The sequence below is a fragment of the Acomys minous genome, assembly GCF_964271855.1.
Source record: "Acomys minous genome assembly, chromosome: 6".
Taxonomy (NCBI): Eukaryota; Metazoa; Chordata; class Mammalia; order Rodentia; family Muridae; genus Acomys; species Acomys minous.
The window spans coordinates 76191560-76215883 of record NC_140487.1 but is presented as its reverse complement, the minus strand read 5'-3'; the positions used below and the strand labels follow the sequence as shown (position 1 = coordinate 76215883).

The 24324-nt window shown below is 48.9% G+C and overlaps 2 long non-coding RNA genes across 6 annotated transcripts in view; one reads left to right on the top strand and one right to left on the bottom strand.

Moving 5' to 3' along the window:
* Window positions 1–24324, bottom strand: part of LOC311600107 — a 172954-nt gene that overhangs the window by 7431 nt on the left and 141199 nt on the right. For all 3 annotated transcript variants that reach the window (XR_014780143.1, XR_014780144.1, XR_014780145.1), the window contains 2 exons: window positions 22098–22334; window positions 134–417 (listed from right to left, as the gene is read on the bottom strand). This is a non-coding gene — a long non-coding RNA (uncharacterized lncRNA). The remainder of the gene's footprint in view (window positions 1–133; window positions 418–22097; window positions 22335–24324) is intronic.
* Window positions 416–24324, top strand: part of LOC311600109 — a 31330-nt gene continuing 7421 nt past the window's right edge. For 2 of the 3 annotated variants that reach the window (XR_014780148.1, XR_014780149.1), the window contains exon 1: window positions 416–18373. This is a non-coding gene — a long non-coding RNA (uncharacterized lncRNA). The remainder of the gene's footprint in view (window positions 18374–24324) is intronic. The other variant, XR_014780147.1, reaches the window with a different exon arrangement.

Genomic DNA, 24324 nt, shown 5'->3' with positions numbered 1-24324 from the left:
GCCCCACAAAGCCATGAGGAGTCCGATTCTAGCAGACAGCCAGAAACATTCTCACTCTGCCACTCTCTCCAAGAGCTAATAAATGTGAAACACATGGGCAATCCCTTCGTGGGTTTCTGAAAGGGCTACTTACAGCACACATGGGTCTGTTGCACTTTGTAGTGAACGAAGCTTTCCTTGTCCACCCAGAATGCTCCTCAAAGGGTGAGCTGTCTCTTCCAGCAAAAGCCAAGGATAGGCAGGGACCTCTTCTGTGGTTTGGACTGGGTGTCCTAGGCTGCAGATTCAGAGGCCTGACTGGGAATGGCTCCCCTCCCAAATCCATGACCGTGTCAGGCCTAAGTCTCCGGTGCTGAGCCTCGTCTGAAGTAAGCGAGCTGTTTTTTCAGTTACCTCCCTCTCCAACATGAGACGATCCTACAAAATGACATTAAGTGTGAGGCTGGTTTCTGCTTTGCTCCTCACCTGAAGAGATTTTAGCTCATGCCCGAAAAGCTGTTCTGTCCAAAATGGAGCCTATGGAATTATTCAAAGCCAGTAAGAATGTTGGCTTCAACTTCAGGAAGGCAAGACAAGCAAACTCATGCCTGCCGGAGCCTTTGCCTTTTAACTCACCGGTGCCTAAGTCCTGAGACCTCCAGGAAGTCTTTTCTGTACCGTGCTATCACATGTCACTCGGGCATCTTGGTGCCCAATGCTCAGTGATGGCATGTGGTCAGCAAGACTGATTTTTCTGTAACCTCTACGCAGAAACAGGCCAGCTCTCTCGTGGGCTAAGGCGTTTGGAGAATGAAGTCTACAGGACTAACTAACTGCCTGCAAACTTCACCAACTGTGGCTAACCCTGCTGACCGGACATTAAAGGTTGAGGAATTGGGGCTGGTTCTGGATTCTAGAATTTGGCCCCAATTTCTCTACTTTAGTAAACTGAGAAGGGCTGGTTTTCAGTATTGCAAGGAGAAGGGAGGAGTCACTGCAGTTTGCACCCAGACATCTGAGTTTAGCGGGGCCCAGGCTGGTCCCTAGTAAGCACAAACCCCAAGACCCGAAGAACGGTTGGTGAAGAGAGTGGTGGGCTTTTCTTTTTAGGACACTCTGGCACAGCAGAATTAACTGGTCACATGGTGTATGTGGCCAAAACTTGAAAAAGAACTTGACTCTCAGCAGTTAAAGGGACCTCACTACTTGACATCAAGAGCCTCTGCCGCTTCTCCTCCTCTTCCAGAAGCTCCCAGGAGTACACCACAGTCCATCAGGAGCACCGTTTACACCAGGTACAGTTTTTAAAAATGGTTTATTGATAAGTATTTCCTAACAGTCGGTATTAAGTCCCGAGAGTGTCCCGTGTTGTGTTTGGAAGGCTCTGATTGGCTGGCATGACTGCATGGTCCGTCAGACCAGCATGTGTCCTTTCGATGATCCTGTCCTTTCTCAGGTGAAGAGAGAAGTTACTTTGTGGCTGAGGATCTGGTACAGCCCGAGGCCAGATCTAACTGGTGTGGAGAAGCAGCTACACCTTTGTAAAAAGGAACTTTAGAAAGGAGTCCTTTCCCACCCCCTCTTTTTCTTTGGGAATACATAAGCACCTGAGCTTTTTAAAGCAACCATCACAGTGCCTACAAATAACTAACTTGGAAACAACGACAACAAAAAACAGCACAGGGCTGGGGAGATGGCTCAGTGGTAAGAGCCCTTATTAAGATCAGAGTTCAAACCTCCAGCAGCCACATAAAAAGCTGGGTGTGGCTGTGCATTCCTTAACCCCATGGGGACAGGTGGATCTTAAGAGCCTAGGTACTAGGCCAGCTAGCCTAGCAGAAGATGAGCCTCCAGTCTACTGCAGAGCCTGTCTGAAAGCTGTAAGGTCGGAGAGCAACAGAGCGGCCACCCCACGCATGCTTGCCTACTTGACACCCCTGCCCCCAAATACCTTGAAGCTCATTTTTACATTGTTTCTAGAACATCAATGGCTTGTATCTCTGCCCATGTCACACTAGTGTTCAGTTCTCTTAAACCACAAGTTCAAGCAAAACATCGTTTTAAAATTCCTTCACTTCTATTTCTAAAGGGCATCTCTAAGTGGGTAATTTTGGTGTGCCGAAATAAGATGACTGTAACTGTGGGAAAAGCTTCTGCGAGCTCTGCCAGAAAATCCCCATTTCCTCTGCCATCTCTGTCACACTCAAAGAGCCCTCACAGGCTCGCAGGCCAGATGGAGAGGACCCAGTTAGCCTGGGACGGCCTCACCAGGGCACTGTTCCCAGGGCGGTGACTCAGCTCCAGAGGACCACCTGCTGCCTGCGTGCTGCTGCTTTCCAGGTCATTACAGTCGCCAGGGCAAGCCAGAGGTGGCCTGGAAGAAAGTCTGTTAAGGGAGGAAAGGAGCAAATGCCTGAGGGGGTTTCATACCTTCAGGCTAAGCAACACGGGTCATAAGGTCAAAGCCAGGAGGTCACAAGGAGGACACCAAGGTGAACGACACTGCAGGAAATGGAGGCAGGGCCGCAGGGCAGGCCGCTAGTGCTTTAAAAAAGAGGACTCGGATGCAGCACACCCAAAAACTCTAGTACTTTGGGAAGTGGGGGGAGGAGGCTTAAAGAGTTCAAGGTGAGACTCAGCCACAACATAGTAAGTTCAAGGCCAGCCTGGCCTACCCTGATTTCCTGTCTCTAAAAGTAGGGGAAAAAATGACCCTGGATTATTTTCGCCAACTTTGAAGGCTCTGGAAGTTTTAAAAGAGGTAACTGGCACACACTAGCTGCCACCCCAGGGCGTTCTCCTGCCTTTAGATGAACCTCTGCTGGGAGGGTAACCTGCTGCCCACAACGTGTGCTTCTCCCTTGCTAGGCCAGCCAAGTTGGCAGAACCTCAGACATTGAGTTCTTCTCCTTGAAACTGTCTCATCTTTTAAATAGAAAGAACTTTTGCTGCTCAGTTCTAACAATTTGTACTTGTCCCGGAGTCATTCCGACCTGCGCCTCCTCTGGATTCACAGCTCGACTGATGCCCTCTGGCTTTGTGTGTGTTAAGTACTTTAAAAGAGTAACATTTCCAAGTCCACACAGTGTGTGCCAGACCTTGCATCAAATGCTTAGGCCGTAGAGAAAGCGAGGTGGTTGCAGCTAGAGGGGGTGGCCACAGAAGGGTGGCATGCTTAGCAAGGACAGTGAAACTCTCAGAGGAGGGAGCTGGTCCTGCCTGGAGCACCAGATGCTGTACTGTGACCTCGGGGCTGTTTACATTTAAAGAACAGGTCTGACAAGGGAGGGAGGGAGAGGGATAGGCACCCACCGTGGGAGGCTACACATGGCGTTTGCTGCAGTCCTCTGCAGCTTGGAGTGGGGCCTGGGTTCAAGATCTTTTCATGAAAGCTGAGCACTTCTGAGGCCTGAAGTGTGACGTGTGTGAGGGGAAGAGGCTACAGGATGGATCTGGAATGAGGCATTTCTTAGGAGAAAAGCATCTTCTATAGGTGTCTTGTTTAGCTGCCACCATATTCCCCAGCCTGGCCACCAATCACAAGCTGTCTGGTCATGCTCCTGTACTGTGTCCCCCAACCTCTTCTGATGGTTTCCAAGGCGACCTGCCCCAAGGCTTTATTATCCTCGGGGAAATTCAACCGAAAACTTCTGGAAAGCCCAGGAAGAGCCTCTGCAGTCAACGAGCAGGCTATCATCCAATGGTTACTAAGTCCTCCAGGCGGGGACAGGCCACAGGTAGGTTTGGGGCATTTGTTGGGGGCCCAAGACTGAGAAGTCACTGAAGATGCTTGGGAAGAAAACTGCATGAACAGAGAGGAGTTTTAAACAGACGAGCCCTAGCACCGGGCGCTGCAGACACCTTCTGTGAGGTGCTGCGGTGAGGTCTGGGGGTCGGCTCATCAGTTAGCTTCAGGTAGTCTCTCCGCCCCATGAGCACACCCTAAGTTTTTTTCTAAGCTCCATTGCTTCAAAGAAGCCCTTTGCCTGCTTTGACTCTCTTCCCTTTACTGCTCCTCATAGCCAGTGAGCAATGGTCAGGTGCCAGGCACGATCCTATTACATAGGGACCCAGGGACAAAAGACAGTCTCTACTTTCAAATAGCTCGTGGAAGAAGAAAAACATCCGATCATAATACAGTTGTTAAATCCTCTCAGATTCCCCCTCCCTCCTCCTTCCAGGCACTTGGCTTTCTGGTTCTTTGTTTTTCTTCCAAAAAAGGAGCTGAGGCATGCTGAGGGAAGCGAGCCAGACATGGTAAGGGGGAGGTACGGGGGGAGGTGGCACCTGAGATGACAGTAAGAGAGGTGAGCATCATCTAGGTAAGTTGGAAGGAAGGCGCTGCGGTGCAGAAGGGCTTGGCAGACCTCCTGAGAGCTGGGCCAGAGCCTGGACTCAGGGAGCCACATTTGCCTTTCAGGACGACTGGCCTGGAGCTGACTTAGAAGGGCATATGGAAAGTGACTCTGTCGTCAAAGAAACCAAAATTCAGATCATATGGATGCCAAAGCAGAAATGCTAAATCCTTAAGCTGGAGCGGTGGGGGTCAGTGTGTGTCAGAGGTCACAGCACCAGGCAAGTTACACACTGCCTCGTGCTGGCCACCAGGTGGCAGCCTCGGACAGCCAATGCAGTGGAAACAGCTATCTAAACTAGAAAGAATGGGGCTCCCACCCACAACAGGGCAGCACCACGTCAATCCCACAGGAATGCCAGAGAGGGTATAAGCTCTTAAGGACGCTCACTCCACCAACACTTCTTTCCCACTGAGAACCGTGCAGGAGCACTGGGAATGTCAGTGGATCTGGGGCAAGGAGTGGCGGAGGAGCAGCAGCAGCAGCAGCAGCAGCAGCAGCAGCAGCAGCAGCAGCAGCAGAGCTCCTGACTTGCTGGCTGAGCACAGAACAGAGGGCAGGCAGGGCCTGTAGGAAACACCTCAAAGTAGGAACTAGTACAGGCTGAGGGAGAGGTTTCCATCAGAAAAGGCAGGTGGGTTAAGAGTCTGGGTCTGACCTCACCCCTTCTGGCTTGGGGCACAACATACAGGTGAGTTAGGTCGACTTTACAAGCGCCCCCCTCCTCTATTCCTCAATAGCGTCATCCCAGGGGGGCTCTATTCCTACACTAGCTGGACCCAGGGGGGGCTCCCTTTCCTGCTGTCACAAAGGCTGCCTTCTTCACGTGGAGGAGGAGGAGGAGGAAAAGAAGTGGATAACCTAACTGGGCTCCCCGGGGCCAGCCTTCCAGACTTCCCAGCGTGTCCTCTCTCGATCTTTAAAAGAACATTCTGGTTATTTGGTATCTGCCGCTCAGTGACAGTCTGGAGAGGGAAGAGGACAGTAAGCAAACCCCACGCTTACGAAGGGGGCACCTGTGACTTAGGCCTTCTAAAAAGAGCGAACCACCATGTAGGCCTCTCACACACAACTAGATTTATCTGTACAACAGCCGTGGAGGAGGATTCTAGCACCTCAGAGTGTGGAATGACTGAAAAGATAATATCCGCACTGCCTCTGTGCTCAGATCAGCCAGAAGCAGCAGAGCTATGATTTGGATCCTCTAGGCATATGTGTTACAGTGCCGTAAGCGGTAACCTGCTCGGAATTCCACATGTGGGGAGAGGTGTCGGGGGAAGAAGAGGTGGGGCCTGGCTTGCTGGATGCTCTTTCCTGGCACCACAGGCTGGGGTGACCGGTGGAGCCAACCACCTCGCAAATAAAAAAGGGGTGATAAGACTCTGTGGTGGGGATTCGTGCTTTTCTGGTTACGTTCGAGGGAGAACCCTGACAACTGTCACAAGTGACTGCAGAGACTGCCCACAGGTGCTGGGGAGGGTCCCTGCGTCAGTCACCCATGGGTGTTACCTGTACTCACAGAAGGATTTAACTGACACTCCTTGGTGCTTGCCAGGGCACCCAAACGCACCGAGAAGCCACTCCATTGCCAGGTCAAAGCAGACAGAGGACCAGAGAGGGAGCAACGGAAACAGAAGTCTGCCAGCCCAGAGGGGTTTTTGGGCAATCCAATCACAGCTCTGCGAAAGGGCTCCTGGTCACACCGCACACTTACTTGGCCGAAGGGAGGGATGCAGGCTGCAGAAGGATGTGGGAAACTATGCCCACACACATGGGTCTGAAAGCTGCTGCGCTGTCACTGTAACAGTGCACACTGTTTCTGTGCATGTCTGAAACTGTACCAGCACATTTGGAGTGAAGGCGCTCACTGCCGGATCCTCCCACTGGGACTACAGGACGGGGAGCAATCTGTTTCACAGCAGCCCTGGCCAGCTAAAAATACCCCCCAGTTTCTCAAACTTCCCCTTGTCTGGTTGTAGTGCCAGACGCAAGCTCAGCACAGCCTCACCATTACAGCCTGCTGAATGGCTGCTCACTGCCACTTCTTGTTGGATAAGGAAAAACTACCCTCATCTTTCCCCCTTGGACATTAAAACAAAGACATTATTTAAAAAGAGCTGTTAATGTAAGTGCTTTAGACCAGCACCCTAGGAAAACTCTAAAAGGAGGGTCCTTGCCCCACCTCACCCCCAAATATGCTTACTTTAACTACGGATTGGTAACGGCCACTCTCTGGAGACCCAGCTATATGCTGTATGCTGGCTTAGAAATCACTTCAGATAGTCAAGTAAACGCATTCCTGTGAAGAGAGAGTTCAGGAAAACGAGCTTTGTGAACACGCGGCACTGACCTCCCCCTGCAGCTTCAATAGATACTCCCTATTGCACAATCGTAACCTTGAAAGAATTTGGCCTTCCCTGCCAGCAGCGAGTCCGCATCCACCTGTCCCTACAGGTAGTAAAAGATTAGACGCTCAGAACCACAGTGTTGACACAACACTTTTGGGCTCCACAGTGCTTCCTTTTAGCTCCCACCCCAACCAGCCTCCAAGGTCAAAGTTCACTTCTTCCCAGGTGGAGACAGTACACTTCAAATAAGCAGAACGAGGAGTGGGAACTGGAGGCAGAAGAGCCAATGGATGCCGCCCGTGGGGTCCGCAGGGAAGCACAGGCCTGAGTGTCGCCTTTGAGAATTGCTGAAGCGGACACGCAAAGGATGGGGGCCCAAAGTCCATCTCACTCTGCACACACGACTCCCTGGAAGGCTGGGTCCGGTTCTGTAGGCGTCTCCAGAATTAACTACCGCAACCGTGTGAACGGCAGTAGAAGGAGCTGGGTCCCCTGACCGCCCCCACCCCCATAGCCCTGCAGTCACTGTCACACACACTCAGGGCCACCTGAAATGGGGCTGGTTTCGGGTTCCCTGTCATGTGCTTTCACCGTCTTTGTTTATTCCCCTCAACAAGGGACAGTCATAGGAACAGGAAGTGGCAGGCAGTGGCTTAGGGTGGGGCACTCCTAAGAGCCTGGAAACTTCCCAGGGGCGTATCCAGAGATTCCATGAGGCTTCTGAAATGGAGGCGCCCTTTGTACTGCCTTCATTTTGATCCTATCTTGTTGCACTCACCCCTGACTCTAGGACAGTGGTTCTCAACCTGCAGGCCGCCACTCCGTTTTTTGGGGGATGGGGTCTGACAGAGGCCATCCTATGACCATATCAGATACTTACACTGTGATTCGTAACAGCTGAACTACAGTTATGAAGTAACAACAAATGTAATTTTAAGGTTGAGGGGGCACCACAATGTTTAGAACTGTACATTAAGGGGTGCAGCATTGGAAGGTTGGGAGCCCCTGCTCTAGGGCCTTCCCTTCTAGGGCCTGGAGTCCTCATCCTTGACTCTCCCATGATCCTGCCTTTCTCTTCACCCCCACCTGTGTGTGCTGAAATCACCTGCTAGAGCTCCCCTGCCTCACCGAGGTTCCACAGCAGCGGGGGCCACGCCTGCTCACCTGTGCCGTCATGGACCAGTCTGAGTTCAGTGCTGACCAGGGACGCGCATGAAGTACAGGGTTAGTGAGTGCTGGACAAACACATCAGCTGCCTTGGCCATCCACAGCTGAAGGCCTCCAACCTCCAACCACCCCTGAGGAGGGGGCTCTGATGGCAGCGGCATCTTCTCCCTTACTTTGTCCTCCACAACACAACAGTAATAAATGTAGGGAGGGTCTAGCTACAGACCCAAATATAAAAGGCCAATTTCGGGCCAGTGTCTCAATCACTGAAAAAACAACTTTGGTATTGTATCCTATTGTGGTGACAATATTAATTTCTCTGTGAAATTAAAAATCCCTCCTTTGACCAATATTACTTAAAAGAAACCTAAGTTGTATACCGGGTTGACTTTTTTTCTTTTTAACGTTTGAACTGCCACCTGGACTCTCTAGTCTTCAGCCCACCTGCTTGTGAAAAACCCATGTCTAGCTCCACGTGTCCAAAGACATTTCCAGCTCTCATGCTCCGTCTCCCTGCTCACCTGCGGGCCTGTGGAGAACACCACCCTGCTGTTAATAAGATCTGTTCGACTGTTTAATTACACAGCCTGTCCCAGCCAGCAACCTCTCTAAGGCCTCTTTTGTGCCAAGCACACCGGCCGCCCACGCACTCTCTCTCACTCACTTCCTCATTGCCCAGGTACACACACTTCCTGCCTTGTTCAGTTCTCACCAACACAACCATGATTTTCACGCTCAATTTGCTCACACATTTTACCCAAACCCTGTGACTTTGTACTTTCCCAAATCTCTACAATGAAAGGAGGCAGCCAGAATGGTCTAAAACGCACAAGAGTCAATGTCAACCCTTTCTGACTCGGGGAGATTCTGTCACCTGTAGGTGTAAAACTTTAACTCAAAGTGTGTACATGTGGGGGGGGGACAAGAAGCTGTTAATGAGGAGAGAGCAGAAAGAAAAAGAAAATTAAAACTAAATCAACCAATTCTCTGAGTCCAGCTGACCAGGACAAGAACAACACATGGCTCTCATAAAAGGCTGTGAAAACTGCTTTCCACATTTGCTAAGGGGGAGCCACACAGGGAAGCAAAGAAGAAGACCCAAGGACTAAAGGTCCTAACTAGCTGAGGTGAGATGCTGGCTCTGCCACTCGCTAGCCATGTCAGGCAAGCCGACATCTCCCCATCAGTGAGATGTGGACAGAGAACGCTATCTAAGTTGCAGTGAAACATAAATAATGTGTGTGGACATGTCACACACAATTATGCCATTTCTGTCTCTCATTCAAAGACCATGTACTTACCCAAGAGTGAATACTATCCAACTTCCAGTTACATCAGCAAAGACAAACCTCAACTTTCTGACGGCACAAAAGAAATGAGCTATCACTGGTTTTTGACCAAGAACAGGGAGGCGGTCGCTCATGACCCACACTACTTTCCTTGTCCTTGGTGGCTGAGGCAGTTGCTCCGTGAAGTGCATTTGTTGAAAAGCATCTCTTGTGGTCACGGGGCATTCTGTAGATGCAGACGGACTTAGAGTATTCACCATTAATAAGCCGTCACAGGAGGACTTAGAACAAGGAATGCCACGGAAGCATCCAACTGGACGAGAGCATTCTCCTGTAATATACTGAAGATAAGTGACTACCTCAAACTGAATAATGGTCCCCTCCCCATAGATAAAATCTAATCTGTGAGTCAGGAAACTAAATAGAGCAAAATTCAAAGCTTGGGCGTAGCTGGGCAGCTAGTGTGATTTTTCAATCCTGGTTCCTACATTTGTTGGCTGTGTGATCCCAGAGAAAATGACCGAAGCCTTCCTCTCCAACCCTTAAGATTTCTGTGTGTGGCGGGTGTTGCCATGGTCTCCTGCCACAAAGGAGCCTGGCACAGAGGTCTCTAGCTCATGGTGCATGCCTCCGGTATGTGTCGCTGTCACTGGCCTCTTCTGTGTTCAGTCAGGTTCTGTGTCGAGGGCAATTTACAGGAATGAGGAACAGAACAGAAAAATGAGTTTCCCCCGACTCTAAAGTCCAGAACGTCGAGGGGACAGGAAATGTAGCTGCAGGGAGCTGGGGTTCTAGGATAGCCAGGGTTTAGCACGTGGTAGACTGTGGGTGAGTTGACAATTTGGCAAATGGTAGTCACATTCCCAGAGGCAGTAGCACAAAATACCCCATTACAGCTTCCACCTCAGGACCAAGCTTCCACAGTCAAAGTATCCACAGATGATGCACATTGTCTCTGCGGAGTGTTTTGTTTCATCTTGAGACAGGGTCTAGCTGTGTAGTCCAGCTGACCTCCAATTCACCATGTAGTCCAGGGTGGCCTTGAACTTTTCCATGCTCCTGCCTCTACTACCAACGTGCTGGAATTACCTGTGTGTGCTGACCACACTTAGCTGCAAACAAGAGTCTTATGCTCCATTAACCTGCCGTATAGCCTCAGGGTCTATGAATACATCCAGACTTTGTTTCAACTAAACTGGTGGCAGGTTTTAATATTTCGGCAAGACAACACTTGGGAGGCAGAAGTCTCATCCACATGATGCAGCCTAACACCCAGCATTCCTATGACACCCTCCTCAGGATTCCCTGTGGTGAGTGGCTTTGTGTCCCCTCCATAGGGCTTATGACCTCATCAGTCTTACTTCCTGGGGAATCTAACCTTGAAGCTAACACAACCCTAGCTGTGGATTTAGAAGGTGAGTCATACACTCTGTACATACCATGGTGATGAGAGACGATGCTGCAGAATGCTTGCATCCGCCCGTGTATCTTAACACTAAGGAAAGTAATATGTGAGAGGCAAGTTGTGGACCTCCCGTCCTTGCTCCCAGCTGACTTCATAAAACCCGAATATGGCTGCCCTGAGCCAGCGTGCTGATGCAGAGGTGGCTAATGGGATGAGGTGGAGGAGAGGCAGACAGCAACGTGGTGGGGTTGGGAGGCCGGCTCTTCTTGGAACATTAAAGTGGCACTGGGTGGACATTAGCAGGAAACACGATCACTCCCCCTGAAACGCCAGCTGCCCCAGCAGAAGGCCCCACCTGAAGGCTGGACTTGCTAGAGCCTTAGCTGAGGTGACAGAACCTTTCCAGGTATCCTTGGATCTGCGAGCTTGTTGGCTGGGCTGGGAAGCAGGGGATTCAGAACCGAGGAGACACTGGATTACAGTGTGTGTCTCAAGGAGATCAAGGAAGGATGGCAGTTAGGAGGGAGAGAGTCACCAGAATTCCTGCCAGGAAGGGCACCTCCCTCCCAGGCAGGACTGCAGGAAGGCTATCCCACCTATTGGATTTCACACCCCTCCCCCTTGCATGAATGCAGCTGTAACTAACAGCTTTGAAATCCTAACTCCAGAGCTAGTCTGAGGAAAATACACTGCTTTTGTGAGCACAGGCAAGTCTGTTTTAAGTTTTCCGAGACAGGGGCTTACTTTGTAGACCAGGCTGGCCTTGAACTCACAGAGATGCTTCTGCCTCTGCCTCCCCGACTGCTAGGATTACAGGCGTGTGCTTCCAGGGCAGGCTGGGAGTTCTTCATTTGGCTGCACTCTGCACTAAGGAAGAAGTAGGGCTACCTTCAGGCTGGGGTCCCACAGGCCCACAGTCCCCGGGGAGCCTGCAGGGTGGCTCGCTGCCTGACAGAAGGGCTGAGGCTCCTTGGCCTCAGGTCTTTTGAGGTCCTGCTGCTCCCTGGGAACCAGGGCCATGCCTCTGGGAGGCCTGCTCTCAAGCACTAGGCGCTCCTGGGCAGTCAAGGGCACAGCAACACTCAGCCACTAAGGAAAGTAGCCTGGGAGAGTTGTGGGCATTGAGGCCAGCACTGTGACTCAGGCCTAACCTTCCGTCCAGCTGCTGCAGTGGCTCTTACCTCCTGTGGCTGCCTGTGGCCGGTCCTCAAGGCTTCTGTTCGGTCCTGCCATGAAGGCAGAAGACAGATGCTGTTGGGGAGGGCACGCCTGACAGGGAACTGTGCCTGAGAAACAAATTTACCACCTCATAACCTTTGCAAGTCAAGCTACCAAGTCAGACCACAAAAATACGCTGGAAACTGGTTTTCCTTGATACGAATTGTGCTGTTTACTGCCTACAGTACTAATATAAAATCCCAAGAGCCCTCAAAACAAGTCTGCAAATTAAAACAAAACAAGATTTGGATGAGAGAAAAAAAAAATTTTTTTTTGGTTTTTTGAGACAGGGTTTCTCTGTGAAGCCTTGACTGTCCTGGACTCACTTTGTAGACCAGGCTGGCCTTGAACTCACAGCGATCCGCCTGCCTCTGCCTCCCGAGTGCTGGGATTAAAGGCGTGTGCCACCACGCCCGGCTGAGAGAAAACTTCAAGACTCTTCTTAGGAGTTCAAATTATGGGTCAGGGTTTTTCTGTGTCATCTTGGCTGTCCTGTAATTGGCTCTGTAGACCAGGCTGCCCTCAAATTCGCAGAGATCTGCCTGCCTCTGCCTTCCTGAGTGCTGGTATTATAGGTGTGCACCACTGTGCCCGGTCATGTGTAGTTTTAATAAGAGTGGTAAAATATTAATCGTGGAAGCCAGCTGGTGAACAGAATGGGTTTACTCTAAAACTCTTTCAACTGTGTTATATGCTTGAGACTTTTTATAATAAAACGTCTGTAGGAACTATGACCACGCCCTCCACTCAAGTGCTAATATCCAAGCACTCCATGGCACCCTGCTGCAGGACGCAGGATGGAACAAAACCCAGCGGACACCACCGCAGACTGCATGGGGAAAGACTGATGACTCAGTGCGCCATGCTGGGGGATCTACTCTGAAAAAAACCCATCTCAACATATACCTTCCTTTTAATTTGTCAAAGTAAAAAATAAAATAAAATTACCCATTAAAAAATAAAATGAGTCTTGTCACTTTCTGAGTAAGAGGAAAGTTCTCAGTACAAAGCAGTAAGCACTGGACAAGGAGAAAATAAAGCAGATGCTAATTATTTGCACAAGGAAAAGAAGCTATGTATCTTAAGTCCCTCCCATAGACAAAGAATTCAAAAACTGTATTTCAATAGAAGTACTGGTAATAGATGTTGAGAGACTTTACAAAGAAAAACAGAGGCATGAACACATAAGCCAAGCTCAGATTACTAAGAAAAGCCAGCGCAGGGTGGGCGCGCGGTACATACCTGCTTAATAAATGAACCCACAGCGAACGCAACATTTCCGTCAGGGGACGGCTAAAGAAGAAGGTAACAGCTCTGATAAAGGGATGGCGAGACATTTCCAGAGTTTGCTAAAAACGTGTCTCCTGTGGCACAGCGCTTCAGAGACCAAGGTAGCAAGTGTGTCAAGACCTTCAAGTCCAGCTCCTTCAAGAAACGAGCCATGGCCAGCTGGCCACGCAGCCCTGCCTGGCCTGGACGCTGCTGTAGGCCTGCCCTGTCACCCTTCCTCCTGTGTTAAGGGCACGCATCACCTAGACCCCACAGGAAACAAGTTTCTGGTACTCATGTGTTTTAAAGAATAAACCCTTAAATGTGAAAAAACAAAACAAAACCCGAAACCTGAATCTCCAAGTTTCTCCAAGAATCTCCAAAGGAGATCACAACATACCACTAAAATGCTTTAAAGGCACGCTTTAAGCATACAGAGAAAACGTTCATTTAAAAAGTGGGCTATCCCAAGGGTTGATAAAGTGCCTGCAAATCGTGTGAGGAGGGAGCTGTGGGAGGAGACACACATGAGAGACATACACAAGTATACGACATTAATTAACACCAACAGATCCTTGGGAATTAGAGATCACTTCACTTCTTTTTTATATGTGTAATATAAAAATGTCAAGCATATGTAAAAAGAATAGCACGGTGGCAAGGGGGATTGGGAACCTACAAGTTCAAGGGTCAGTGGTTTCTGTCACTCAGGATGAACCAATGGGAAGTGCTGCCCAGTAACAGACAACGCTGTAGTACAGGGGAACTTAGGGGCTTTTACAGGCATAAGCGTAACCGTGTGAGATACATATATGAATTGGTTTGACTATAAGCAATTATCATTTCTATCAAAATGTCATATTGTTTACTGTAAGCTATACAATGGAAAATTTTACTACCAATAACTTTGAATCAGATTAAAACAAAAAGCCCAGGTATGGTGTATGCCTATACGCCCAGTATTCAGGACGACGAGGCAAGAGGATTATGAGTTCCATGCCAGGCTGGACTTCCTGTAAGTTCAAGGCCAGTGAAGGCCACCAAAAAAAGGTAGGTCTTGTCACGAACCAATGAAAAGTACTAAAACAACAAGACGTGACCACTGCTTTGGAAATGAGTCTTCACACCAGTCAGGACCACATGCTCAGTGAACTGTCTGTGTATCAGATTTGAAGCCATTGCTTTCTGGACCTATGCCTTTGGCCACACCTACTAGGTCCATGCCCCTGAGCACTTGGCCCCCATGGGGCTGGCTCACCGCTAACCCCCGAGTCTTGCTAACCCCCATGGCTGGACGTCCTTTAGGAGGCACATCAGGAAGCCACATGGGGTGGTGGTTGAATGCCGCAAGCCCCACTACTTGGTGCTTTATGTTGCCACAGTAGTGTCACCAAGCACTGTGGCGTTCCTTTTGTACCTGCCTACCACAGTGTTTCTTCAAGAAATAAATACTGCACCACTCAAAATAGTTACCTACTCTCATCTTTAGAAGGCTATCCCCAAAGATTTCATGACATCCCTAAGCTTAATCTTTCTTATCTATTCATCACAGTCAGGAATGTATTACTACGGTTATTCCTGTGTCATGACAACAGCTCTTTGGGATGTGTGGATGTATTTACTTGCAGCAAGACTATCACCAAAGTGTCACAAGTACTCCTAAGCTGGCAGCTATGCACTGTGCTGCAAGCAAGGCAAGGCTGGCAGCTTGGAGGCTCAGGGAGACAAGAGAAATCTAGCCATTACTGCACAAGTCTATCAGCAACAAATCCTACCCCCCCCCTTGCAGACTAAAACCCTCAGCTCCTGTATCTTTTACTAGAAGAGCGTGTGATTTCTGCTGATCGTGCATCAGCACCTCACCGTCGTTGGCCATTTTCTTTGAGCGTGACTCAAACTGAGTACACCGAGTCTGACTCAGGCCCCATCGCTCTTAACCTTTGTGTCTCACTCCTTCTAGCACATTCCAGACTAACATCCTCCTTCCCCACCACGGCCCCATGGTGCTGCTTTCAACGTGGCTCATGAGCAATAAGGTCTGTATTTTTTTTCCCTCAAATGCTCTTCCTTTTGTATTCAACAACCCCCTCATATGGTTATGCCCACCACATCTCTCCAATTTGTTATGAATTACTTCAAGTTCAGATGACTGTGATCCTGCCTGATTTGGCGGCATACACAATGGAAAAGCAAGCAAACTGGAGAGAGAGAGAGAGAGAGAGAGAGAGAGAGAGAGAGAGAGAGAGAGAGAGAGAAACACACTTCCAATTTTATGAATTAAAAAAAGATGGCCAAGATTGGTTTGAGAAAGCTAGCCAAAGTAGTTTAGCTCTCTACCTAAAGTCATACTACTTTACGGAAGTGCCTGGCTCGACGGAGAGGGATTCTGGACTCCAGATGATATCAGCCTCTCTACCATTTACTGTTAGTCATGTGGTCTCCACCCTCTGCATCCTTCTCTCTGGCTCTGTATCTCCACCCAGCAGCCACACAAAAGGACTTCTCTGGCCTGGGTATTTCCAGTTTTTCACAGCAATTCTTTGGGAAGCCTAACAGCCCCAGCCAGGGTAAGGCCCCAGAGGCCAGCTCAGCCTCCTATACTTGGGGCATCTGGAGGGGCTTCTGTTTCTATGGATGTCTCTCCAAGTGGAAGCAACTGTCATGTATCCATGTGGTTACAAGGATTCATGGCTTCTGCCAGAATCTCTAGGGAGTCCAGCATCTAGAACAGACTGGCAACTCTAACTCTAAGGCATCAGGGCATAACTCAATAAACAGACAGTACCCTCAACGCAGCATCCTGGAAGGAGAGTAAGAACACAGCACCCACCCATCTCTTACACCAGTTAGAGGTGGAATCTGAGAACGTGAGGAGGAGGAGGCAGACAGCTAGGTAACACACAGAGTAATGTGTATGTGACATCTGTGACGTCATGGCTATGTGCTCAGTCTCTGCTCTCACAACAGGTTCAGTGTACTGTCTCTGTTTTCCTCTGAGGCTTACCCGCTGGCACTGGAGGGAAAGTGAAGCATCGGGAATCACACAAGTCTCTCTGCACATAAACATGTTACTTGCTTCAAATGTATATCTTTCGGGGTTTTTTCTATGATATACTGGTCTATCTCACCCTACATTTTAAGTAGTAAGGAAACATTTACAATACTAAACCTACACCTTCATTTTTATCTATATGCTGTAAAAATGAAAAACAGATCTTAATTCTTAACTGTGCACAGGTCATGTCTGTTTCTGTGGTTATGATCACACCTGCAGTTCTTTCCAAGGTAAGATACATTACATACACACCAGCAGAGACAGTTCTTTGAATGCCATTTAGAAGTTTCTAATCAAGAACCAGTGAGCATCGAGAACTCCTGTCCTATGTACTCACCGTTAGCCGGACACCCACGGGTCCCCAGGTGCAGGCTGGACTTGTCCTGGAAGCAGAGGGTTGGATTCTGTTAGGATGGCGGAGTGGGCCAGCACTGCCTCCCTCCAGCCCACCGTACTCGCAGGCCCAGGGACTCTGCACTCCTTGAGCATTAACAATAAAACCACACTAGGTTGTTTTCCTAATTCCTATGAAATGAGTCAGTAGGTCAAGCAACTGGTCCACAATCCCTACAGCTACACTCCCTGTTTCCAGTAACTGGGCTCCCTTCTCTCTGTCCTGGATCAAAGTGCTCCGGCTACCTCAGGGGCCCATGGGGCCTGGCAGACCCTGTCTGGATCCAGCCAGATGGCCAGGCTCCCCTGGGGAGCACTCGCCTTTGCCAGAGAGTACTGTTAGTAGTGCTGCCTGGTGAACGTTCCTTAGAGTTAGCTCACCTTCTCTGTTGAGACCATGTACCTCACTCGTCTCCTTCACCCCAAAGATAAACACAGACACCCAATAATTACAACTCTCAAAGCTCCCCGAAAAAAAAAAACCACATCCTTCTGCAAAAATACTTTCTCCTCTTCAAAAGAGCTCCAATGGTTATTCAACTGCCCACACTGCTAGAACATACCTCAGGGTCCTCCTGCTGTCCGGCAGGCCCATCCACTGTGCGTCAGAAAGCAGAAATGTGTTAACGCCGCTAGCAGCCTTTTAAAGCCATGACTCAAGCTGAACACCTTTGGAAACTACCACCTACTCACCCCGAGGAGAGCTACTTCATGCAGCCAGTAACCTTCTGCGTCGGAAACCACCAGCCACTGCTAGTGAGAGGTCGGTAATTCCAAGAACTCATCCATGCAGGCAAATCTAAGGACACACAGCTTGACACAGAGGTGGCTAGATCGGCTGTGACAGTTCTTCGGTAGGAGACTTTTGCTCTCTGAATCCACAGGGCTTACTTTCTTTTTTTCTTTTTAAAGACAAGGTCTCATTTTCATCTTGAGAAACTGTCCGATCGAGCCACCAACTGAAAACCTGCCATTATAAACGAGGGATTTCACAATGCTCATTCCAAAATCTGTGGCTATTCGTTTCTGGAAGTGACTCACTGAGGAAGAACGGCTGCTGGGGGTGGGAGCCATCAGCTTTAAGAGACAGCCTGCACTCTTGAGAACTGAGCACAAACCCCGGAGTGGCTACCACGTGTGTACATGGACCCCAGCTCAGTTCCCTGAGTCACCCTCCTTCCAGATGACACACCGTGACCAGTCTCCTCGTGAAAGCCACTTGGTGGACAAAAAGCCCTTTGGGCTGTGCACCCAGGCTCATGTCCACCCCTCTGGGGGCTATTTTCACATTAAATCAGGAGGGAGGCAGCACCATTTGCCACCTGTCAGGGCTCCGTGTCTGGTGAGTAACCAGCCTACAGAGAGACCCACTTCCTGTGAGTATTTCCAAAAGACCTTATGCTATTTCCTTTAGAAAAATAAGAAGTGAAAAGGAAATCTACGGAGGGAGGAGAAACAACTCCAACAGCAAGGCTAAAAGCTTGCAATGTGATCGCTGTTTACCCAGCCACGCCTAGTTTTAATTTGGTTTCCCAACCACTGTGTAATTAAGACAGCCAAAGAGAATAGCATTGGGGGTGGGTTGGGGGGGGGATTCACAAACGCCTAGACCTTCTGAGCGCGTGACCAGAAAAGTAATTTTAAAATTCAAGAGAACCGATCTGTAGCTGACTAGATCATTAACCCTTGCAGGAAAGAGAAAGCTGTTTTTGTTTGTCCCCTAATTTCAAACACAGAAGTCATTTTCCCTCCCAGATGGCATTAAACAGACTCTGCTGCCATCTCCTAGGTTTGAGAAATCAAGGATGTTTTCAGACCTGTCTGAGGAGACAGTCACATTAACAGCAGGCCACGTGTCATCCAACCCTAATGTGTCCTTTGAAGCCACCAGCAAGGTATGATGTGTCGTATCCTACCAAGCCTATTAACGTATGCTGCATAGAGGGTGCAGGTGTTCTTACAGGACACGCGCGGAGGGGGACTGCTCTGACTCATGGCAAAGGTAGAGATCAATGGCAAAAGGGGCCCTTCCCTAAGACAATAAGCCATGCTGGCTAAAGGGCAGCTTTTTCTTAAGAGTTTGCCTTGCCTTTTACTTTGGGTGAGGGTGGTGTGTGGTGTGGTTTGGTGTGTGTGTGTGTGTGTGTGTGTGTGTGTGTGTGTGCGCGCGCGTGAGCGCGCGCACGCATGTGCTGCAGAGTAAAGACAGACCCAGTCCTACTTGTATTTGTTTCGGTGCCTTTGGATATTTGGCCCTGGCTCTCTTCTTCCTTGTTTTTGTATAGTAAGACGGGACATCATGCTTTGATCATTTTTACAAATGGTTTTTAAAATTTTATTATTATTATCATTATTATTATCATTATCATCATCATCATCATCATCATTATTATTATTATTAAATTTTTTATTTTAGTTTCTCAGTGTAGCCTTGGCTATCCTGGACTCGCTGTGTACACTAGGCTGGCCTCGAACTCACAGCAACCCACCTGCCTCTGCCTCCCGAGTGCTGGGATTATAGGTGTGTGCCACCACACCCAGCATTTTTACAAATGGTTTTGTTGTTGCTGTGGTTGCCTGCTTTTGGCAGCACTGGGGACTGAACCTGGGGCTTTACACACGCGGGGCAAGCCGCTCTATTATGGAGCTGTACTCCCAGGCCACCAGATTGGTGCTGTTGAAGAGGGTGGGAACCACTTGCACAATGTGAACATGATTTACAAGCTGAGGGCAAGTCACTCGGGCCTGTAGTTGGAGGCGAGGAGGATACACGGGCCTCCCTCCTGCCCTCACCGCTGAGAACCAGTCAATGTCCTCAGAGAGGAAGAGAGAGAAAAGGCCATGGTTTTAGAAACCCTGCTGCTGCTACACTGGGGGAAGGCGGAGCGTCACTGGCATTCTAAGGACTGCTCAAATGCCCGACTCTCTCATTCCCACTCTCGCCAATGCGAAGCTTCCCTGCCGCAGTGTCGCGCACATGGCAGGCTCAGATCGCGACGGCTGTGCGTGGCCGGTCCTGGCCTATCTCTGGCTGCTGACAGGACAGTGCTGGGAGGTCAGTGCAGCAGCTTGAGGAGGAGGAGGGGAACATAAAGCCAAGCTAGACGGTCATGAACAGAAGCTAGGAGGAGAGGAGACAGCTTCGGAGGTCACCGCTGTCCTTCAGGGCTGTGCTCTAAGGGTGGACTCTGAGGGTGCTCCGAGTCTTACTGTCGCTGGCATTGCTGTGGACACCATTCAAGTGTATGGAGTCCACCTCTTCAGACAAACTAGAACCCTGACACAGAAGTGTTTCGGATACTTAACGTTTACTCAAAGTTCGCCTTTCAACAACGGACAGGAGACGCAGCGGCCTCGTGTGGGTAGGCCGCCCGCTCTGGGCTCCAGCCCCTTTTGCGGATCTCTCCCAGCCTATTTAGGCCAGTTTAATCACCCAGTGACACACAGGCCTGGCTCAGGCACTATCCGAGCCATGTTCAGAGCAACCCTACAGGCTAAGGTCTATTATTACCCATCCTTACAGAAAAGGGAACCGAGGGCGCTTCAGGACTTGCCTAAGGTTAGCCAATCACTGGATGGAAGAGACACCACTCAATGCCAGGGGAGCGTGACCCTGACTTGTAAGAATCCAGAGCGTGCCAGCCACCTCCAGTTGGGTACACCGTAAGTGACAGAGCACCACAGGAGCAACCTTAAAGCCACAGAGAGGCTCTAGCCTGTTGGGTTTTTAACATGCCACTCGCTAAGACAGTTTTCTGGGAACTTTATTCAAAAATTTTAACAACTAAGTGCTACTGAGTCTAGAATTAACACGTCAGTCTGTCCACAGGCACACACTTTCATGCGCCTTACAAACTTTCCCGCCAAATCTGTGACATGACACTCTGAGAAGCAGAGGGATCCAGAGGACCCGTTTCTCAAACTCACAGCCAGCTGGCCCGTCACCTCTGCATCCCTGCTAGCTACGCGACAGCCCATCCCCCAACCAGGGCTTAGAGCTGGAGGCTTGAGTGTGAGCTGGGACACGCGCAGTGTGAGTGTGAACCCGCCCAGGCGCAGGGAGAGCCCCTCTTCCTTTGCGAGTGTGCTGTCTCCCAGGAGAAGCACCTTCAGGGAAAAGGCCTGCAGGTTAGGAACAGCCTCAAGCTTTACAAAATTCCTTTTTCTTTGGGTTTGCTCAGCTGTGTCCTCTCTGGTGCCCTATCAGATTTGCTTTTCCCTGGGGCGTGTAAAGCAGGTTGTCCAAGGTGGCACTTGGTATCTCCTGGGTCTCAGTTTCCTTCCAATCTTCAAGGAAAAGGCCACTTCTTACTCCCATGCCATGCACACTTGTGTCCCACATAGAATTACTACTACTACTTAGTAGCAGGGTGCTTACCTAGCACACTTTATAGCCTTTCCTCCTCCCTTGCCACATTTTAATGGTTCTGTATCATGTTGGGTCACTGCCCCACCCCCCAAAAAACAAACCAACAACAAAACAAATGAAAACCAAAACCAAAACCTTATAAAGTCTTCCTAAACCAAAGGTACTAACATGAAAGATGAGGAAAAAACGTTAAACAGGTTCTTCTGGTGTTAGTTCAAGACAAGTAACAACCGTACACAAGATTTTGGAAAACTGACGTGTGTTGCAGCTATAAGGCAGAACTTTTCCCTACCCAAAGATTTATTTGCTATTAAAAGTTCCTCCCTGCACTACAGTCACAAGAACAAGTATCATTACTCCTATCCTAGCCATTCACATGCATTTCCTGAAATAAAAACTTGAACCTGGACAGGATATTAACTCAACCATGCAACAACTACAGGTAAGGAACACTGTAGGCAGATGTTTAAGTTCATACTCCATCTACCGACAGGCTGACTCACTGGCTCTTGGGAAACCTGTATCACACTTTCCCATCTTGGGTGACTAATCCCATTAGGGCCCGTAGAGCTCTAAGGGCCAAAGGCCTTTCCCTTTCTCTGCGCATTGTCCTTGCAGGGCCCTGGGGCAGCTGCAGCTCACATTCAGAACTCATGGTCCAGGCTTAAAATCACGACAACCCAGAGACCTCTATAGGGGCACAAGGGCACATTTTAAAGGCACATACAATGTTTCCTGTCTATTTCTAGAAGAAAACAAGTTTCAAAACTCCTAGGCTTCTCCATGTTGCTGAGAAAAGCAGAACCAGTGTGCATATCTAATGACTGAAAAAAAATCCTAGGTTGACAGCTTACAGAAAAGGCCTTGCAAAGTCCGTCCCTCGGGGCCACAGCAAGGTGCAGACAACAGAACAAACACACAAATACCTTCTGATGAAGGTATGAGTTTGTGATTCTACTCGGCAGTGTGTAATTCTGAGCCAGGCTTGAAATGAGACTACAGTGCAACCTCTTCAATACACACACTCACACCATCACAACACAGACACACGATATATTCACAGAACCACACTCAGTGCACACAGACACACATGTAGACATACTCACGCGCAGCAGTTCCGCTCTCCTTCAATGCCCCTTTCCATTTCCTCTCTGTATTTAACTTAGTTCAACCTGGAGATAGCACGAGGTAACTTGTGCTTGCCTCCCCCACCTACAAGAGCAGCCATCCAGCAAGGCCTGGGCACTCACCTTCATCTTCACTGAGGCAGGCCTATTCGTTTTGTCACCAAGTCCAGCTAGCACGTGTCTATCTCTGCTACTTCTGTCTTCTCCCTCATACTTTAGACCTTTGTCACTTGTTCCTGGATGAGCAGGATGGTCTTTTTAATTGGTCACTTGCCAACCAGTGGCTGTGGCAGAAGGCAGAGCAGGAAGCAGAAAGATGAAGGCTTTCTCATTCCCACGGAGGTGACTGAGTGTCCACACCTGTTGGATGAAGACAATGGCTCTCAAATTCCCTACCCCATGACATGAAAAGTCCTAACTATTAACCTCCTGAGATACAGTTGCTATGTGTTAGTACATACGACAATCTTCAGTTATCTTACTGGGTACAAAGAAAAGAAATATGCCCATCAACTTCCAAGTTTTCATTAAAAATTTAAAATAAATATGAAGAATTTATACAAAATGTTAAGTCACAACTAAAAAGTCGGAGGTGTATGGTGAAACCTTGTGTAAAAACAAAACTCACATGCTAACTGCTCTCACAAAAACAATACTTTGAGCTCTGAGCACTGTGTGTTTCTCAGGGGTTTACACGCAGTGGCTCTAGTCCTTTCAACCAGAGTGCACAGCTGTGTCACTCACTCCACACTCATGCTCAGGAACCTACGGTTTGAGGCAGGTGAGAGGGCACAGCGCCTACGGGAGCTTGCCACCAGGCCTGATGATCTGAGTTCGACTCGCGGGCTAACCAAGACGAAGGAAGGAACTGACTCTGGACACTCACGTGTGCTGAATCATGTGAACATGGCACCCCCATAAATGAAAACAGAACAGAACACAACAAACGCCCTTGAAGTCTTGTAACTCGCCCACTCTTATGCTGGCTGTTAGATGTCAGGAAGGGCACAGATCTACACGAGGCTGACCAGAAAGGCCACTGAAGCACAGTGAGTCCTTTAAAGACACCGCAAGGGAGACGGCTAGGTTTTGAGAGTGTTTGCTGTGCCAGCACAACAACCTGAGTTCAGACGCCCAACACGCATGTAACAGCTGTGCACAGTTGCACATGGCTGTGGTACGAGCAATAGAGGGTGGGGAGGGAGCACGGAGACAGGCATCCTGGAGTTTGTTGGTCAGCCAGCAGAGAAAAACCAGAAAAACACACACGAAAGACAAAAACAAAGCTGGAGAGCTCCAGGATCCAGCAGGAAACCTGTCTGAGTGCGGGTAAGCCAGAGTGATAAACAGAAAACACCTGACAATTCTCCTCTGCCTTCAGTGGCATGTGTGTGTGTGAGCGCGCGCGCTTGCGTGCGTGTGCGTCTCTCTCTCTGTGAGGTGTCTCTCTCTCTCTCTCTCTCTCTCTCTCTCTCTCTCTCTCTCTCTCTCTCTCTGTGTGTGTGTGTGTGTGTGTGTGTGTGTGTGTACGTACGTACACAACACTACATATTTGGGCTAGGGGCTCTTGTTTCCTGAGTCATCACCTCCGGACTTTGCATTAGGAGGCAAAGTTCATCCTAACTGTGACGCTGGCAAAGAAGGTCATGCAATGATCAGACTTGTGTCACCAGCGTCTCTTCTTACTCACTGTCGTGACTAGCTAACAACGCAGAACACAGTACAGACACAACAGTCAGCATGTAATGGGAAATGGAGACTTCCATCAAATTGCCAAAATTGACACTATATTACATATAAGACCCCTGCAGTGACACAGTCAGCATTTGAATTATCAGGCTTAAGGAAAAGAAAGCTGTACAGAGATGCTTATATGAAAGCTAGACTTTTTTTTTTTTTTTTAATTAAGAGACTGGCTTTTCTACTTAAAAAATTAAGAGAGAGACTTGAGAATATCTCAAGTGCTTATACAAAATCACCCCTCTAAAGTTAAGTCTAGAAGTCAGCATGCATCTTTGTCCAAAGATAACAGCATGCTGTATCATGTCTTTCATTCGTGATGAAAGACAAATTAGGTATTTCATTTTACAGAGCAGTTAAATAATTTTAAGTCAAAAATAATGGTTATGTTTTGTATTGTGATACCTCAGGGTTACAATTCGAGGCTAGACTGGGTTATACAGCAAGACCCTGCCTCCAAAACAAGGCCCTACTCCATCAACATTCTGACATGAAATGTGCATATATACCCATGTACACATCACGTCAAGTGGTTTTGTTTTCTGCAAACATCCTTGGGTCCAAGGCTTACAGAAAAGGCATTCGGAGAAAGGCTCAAAGGGGTTTCCAA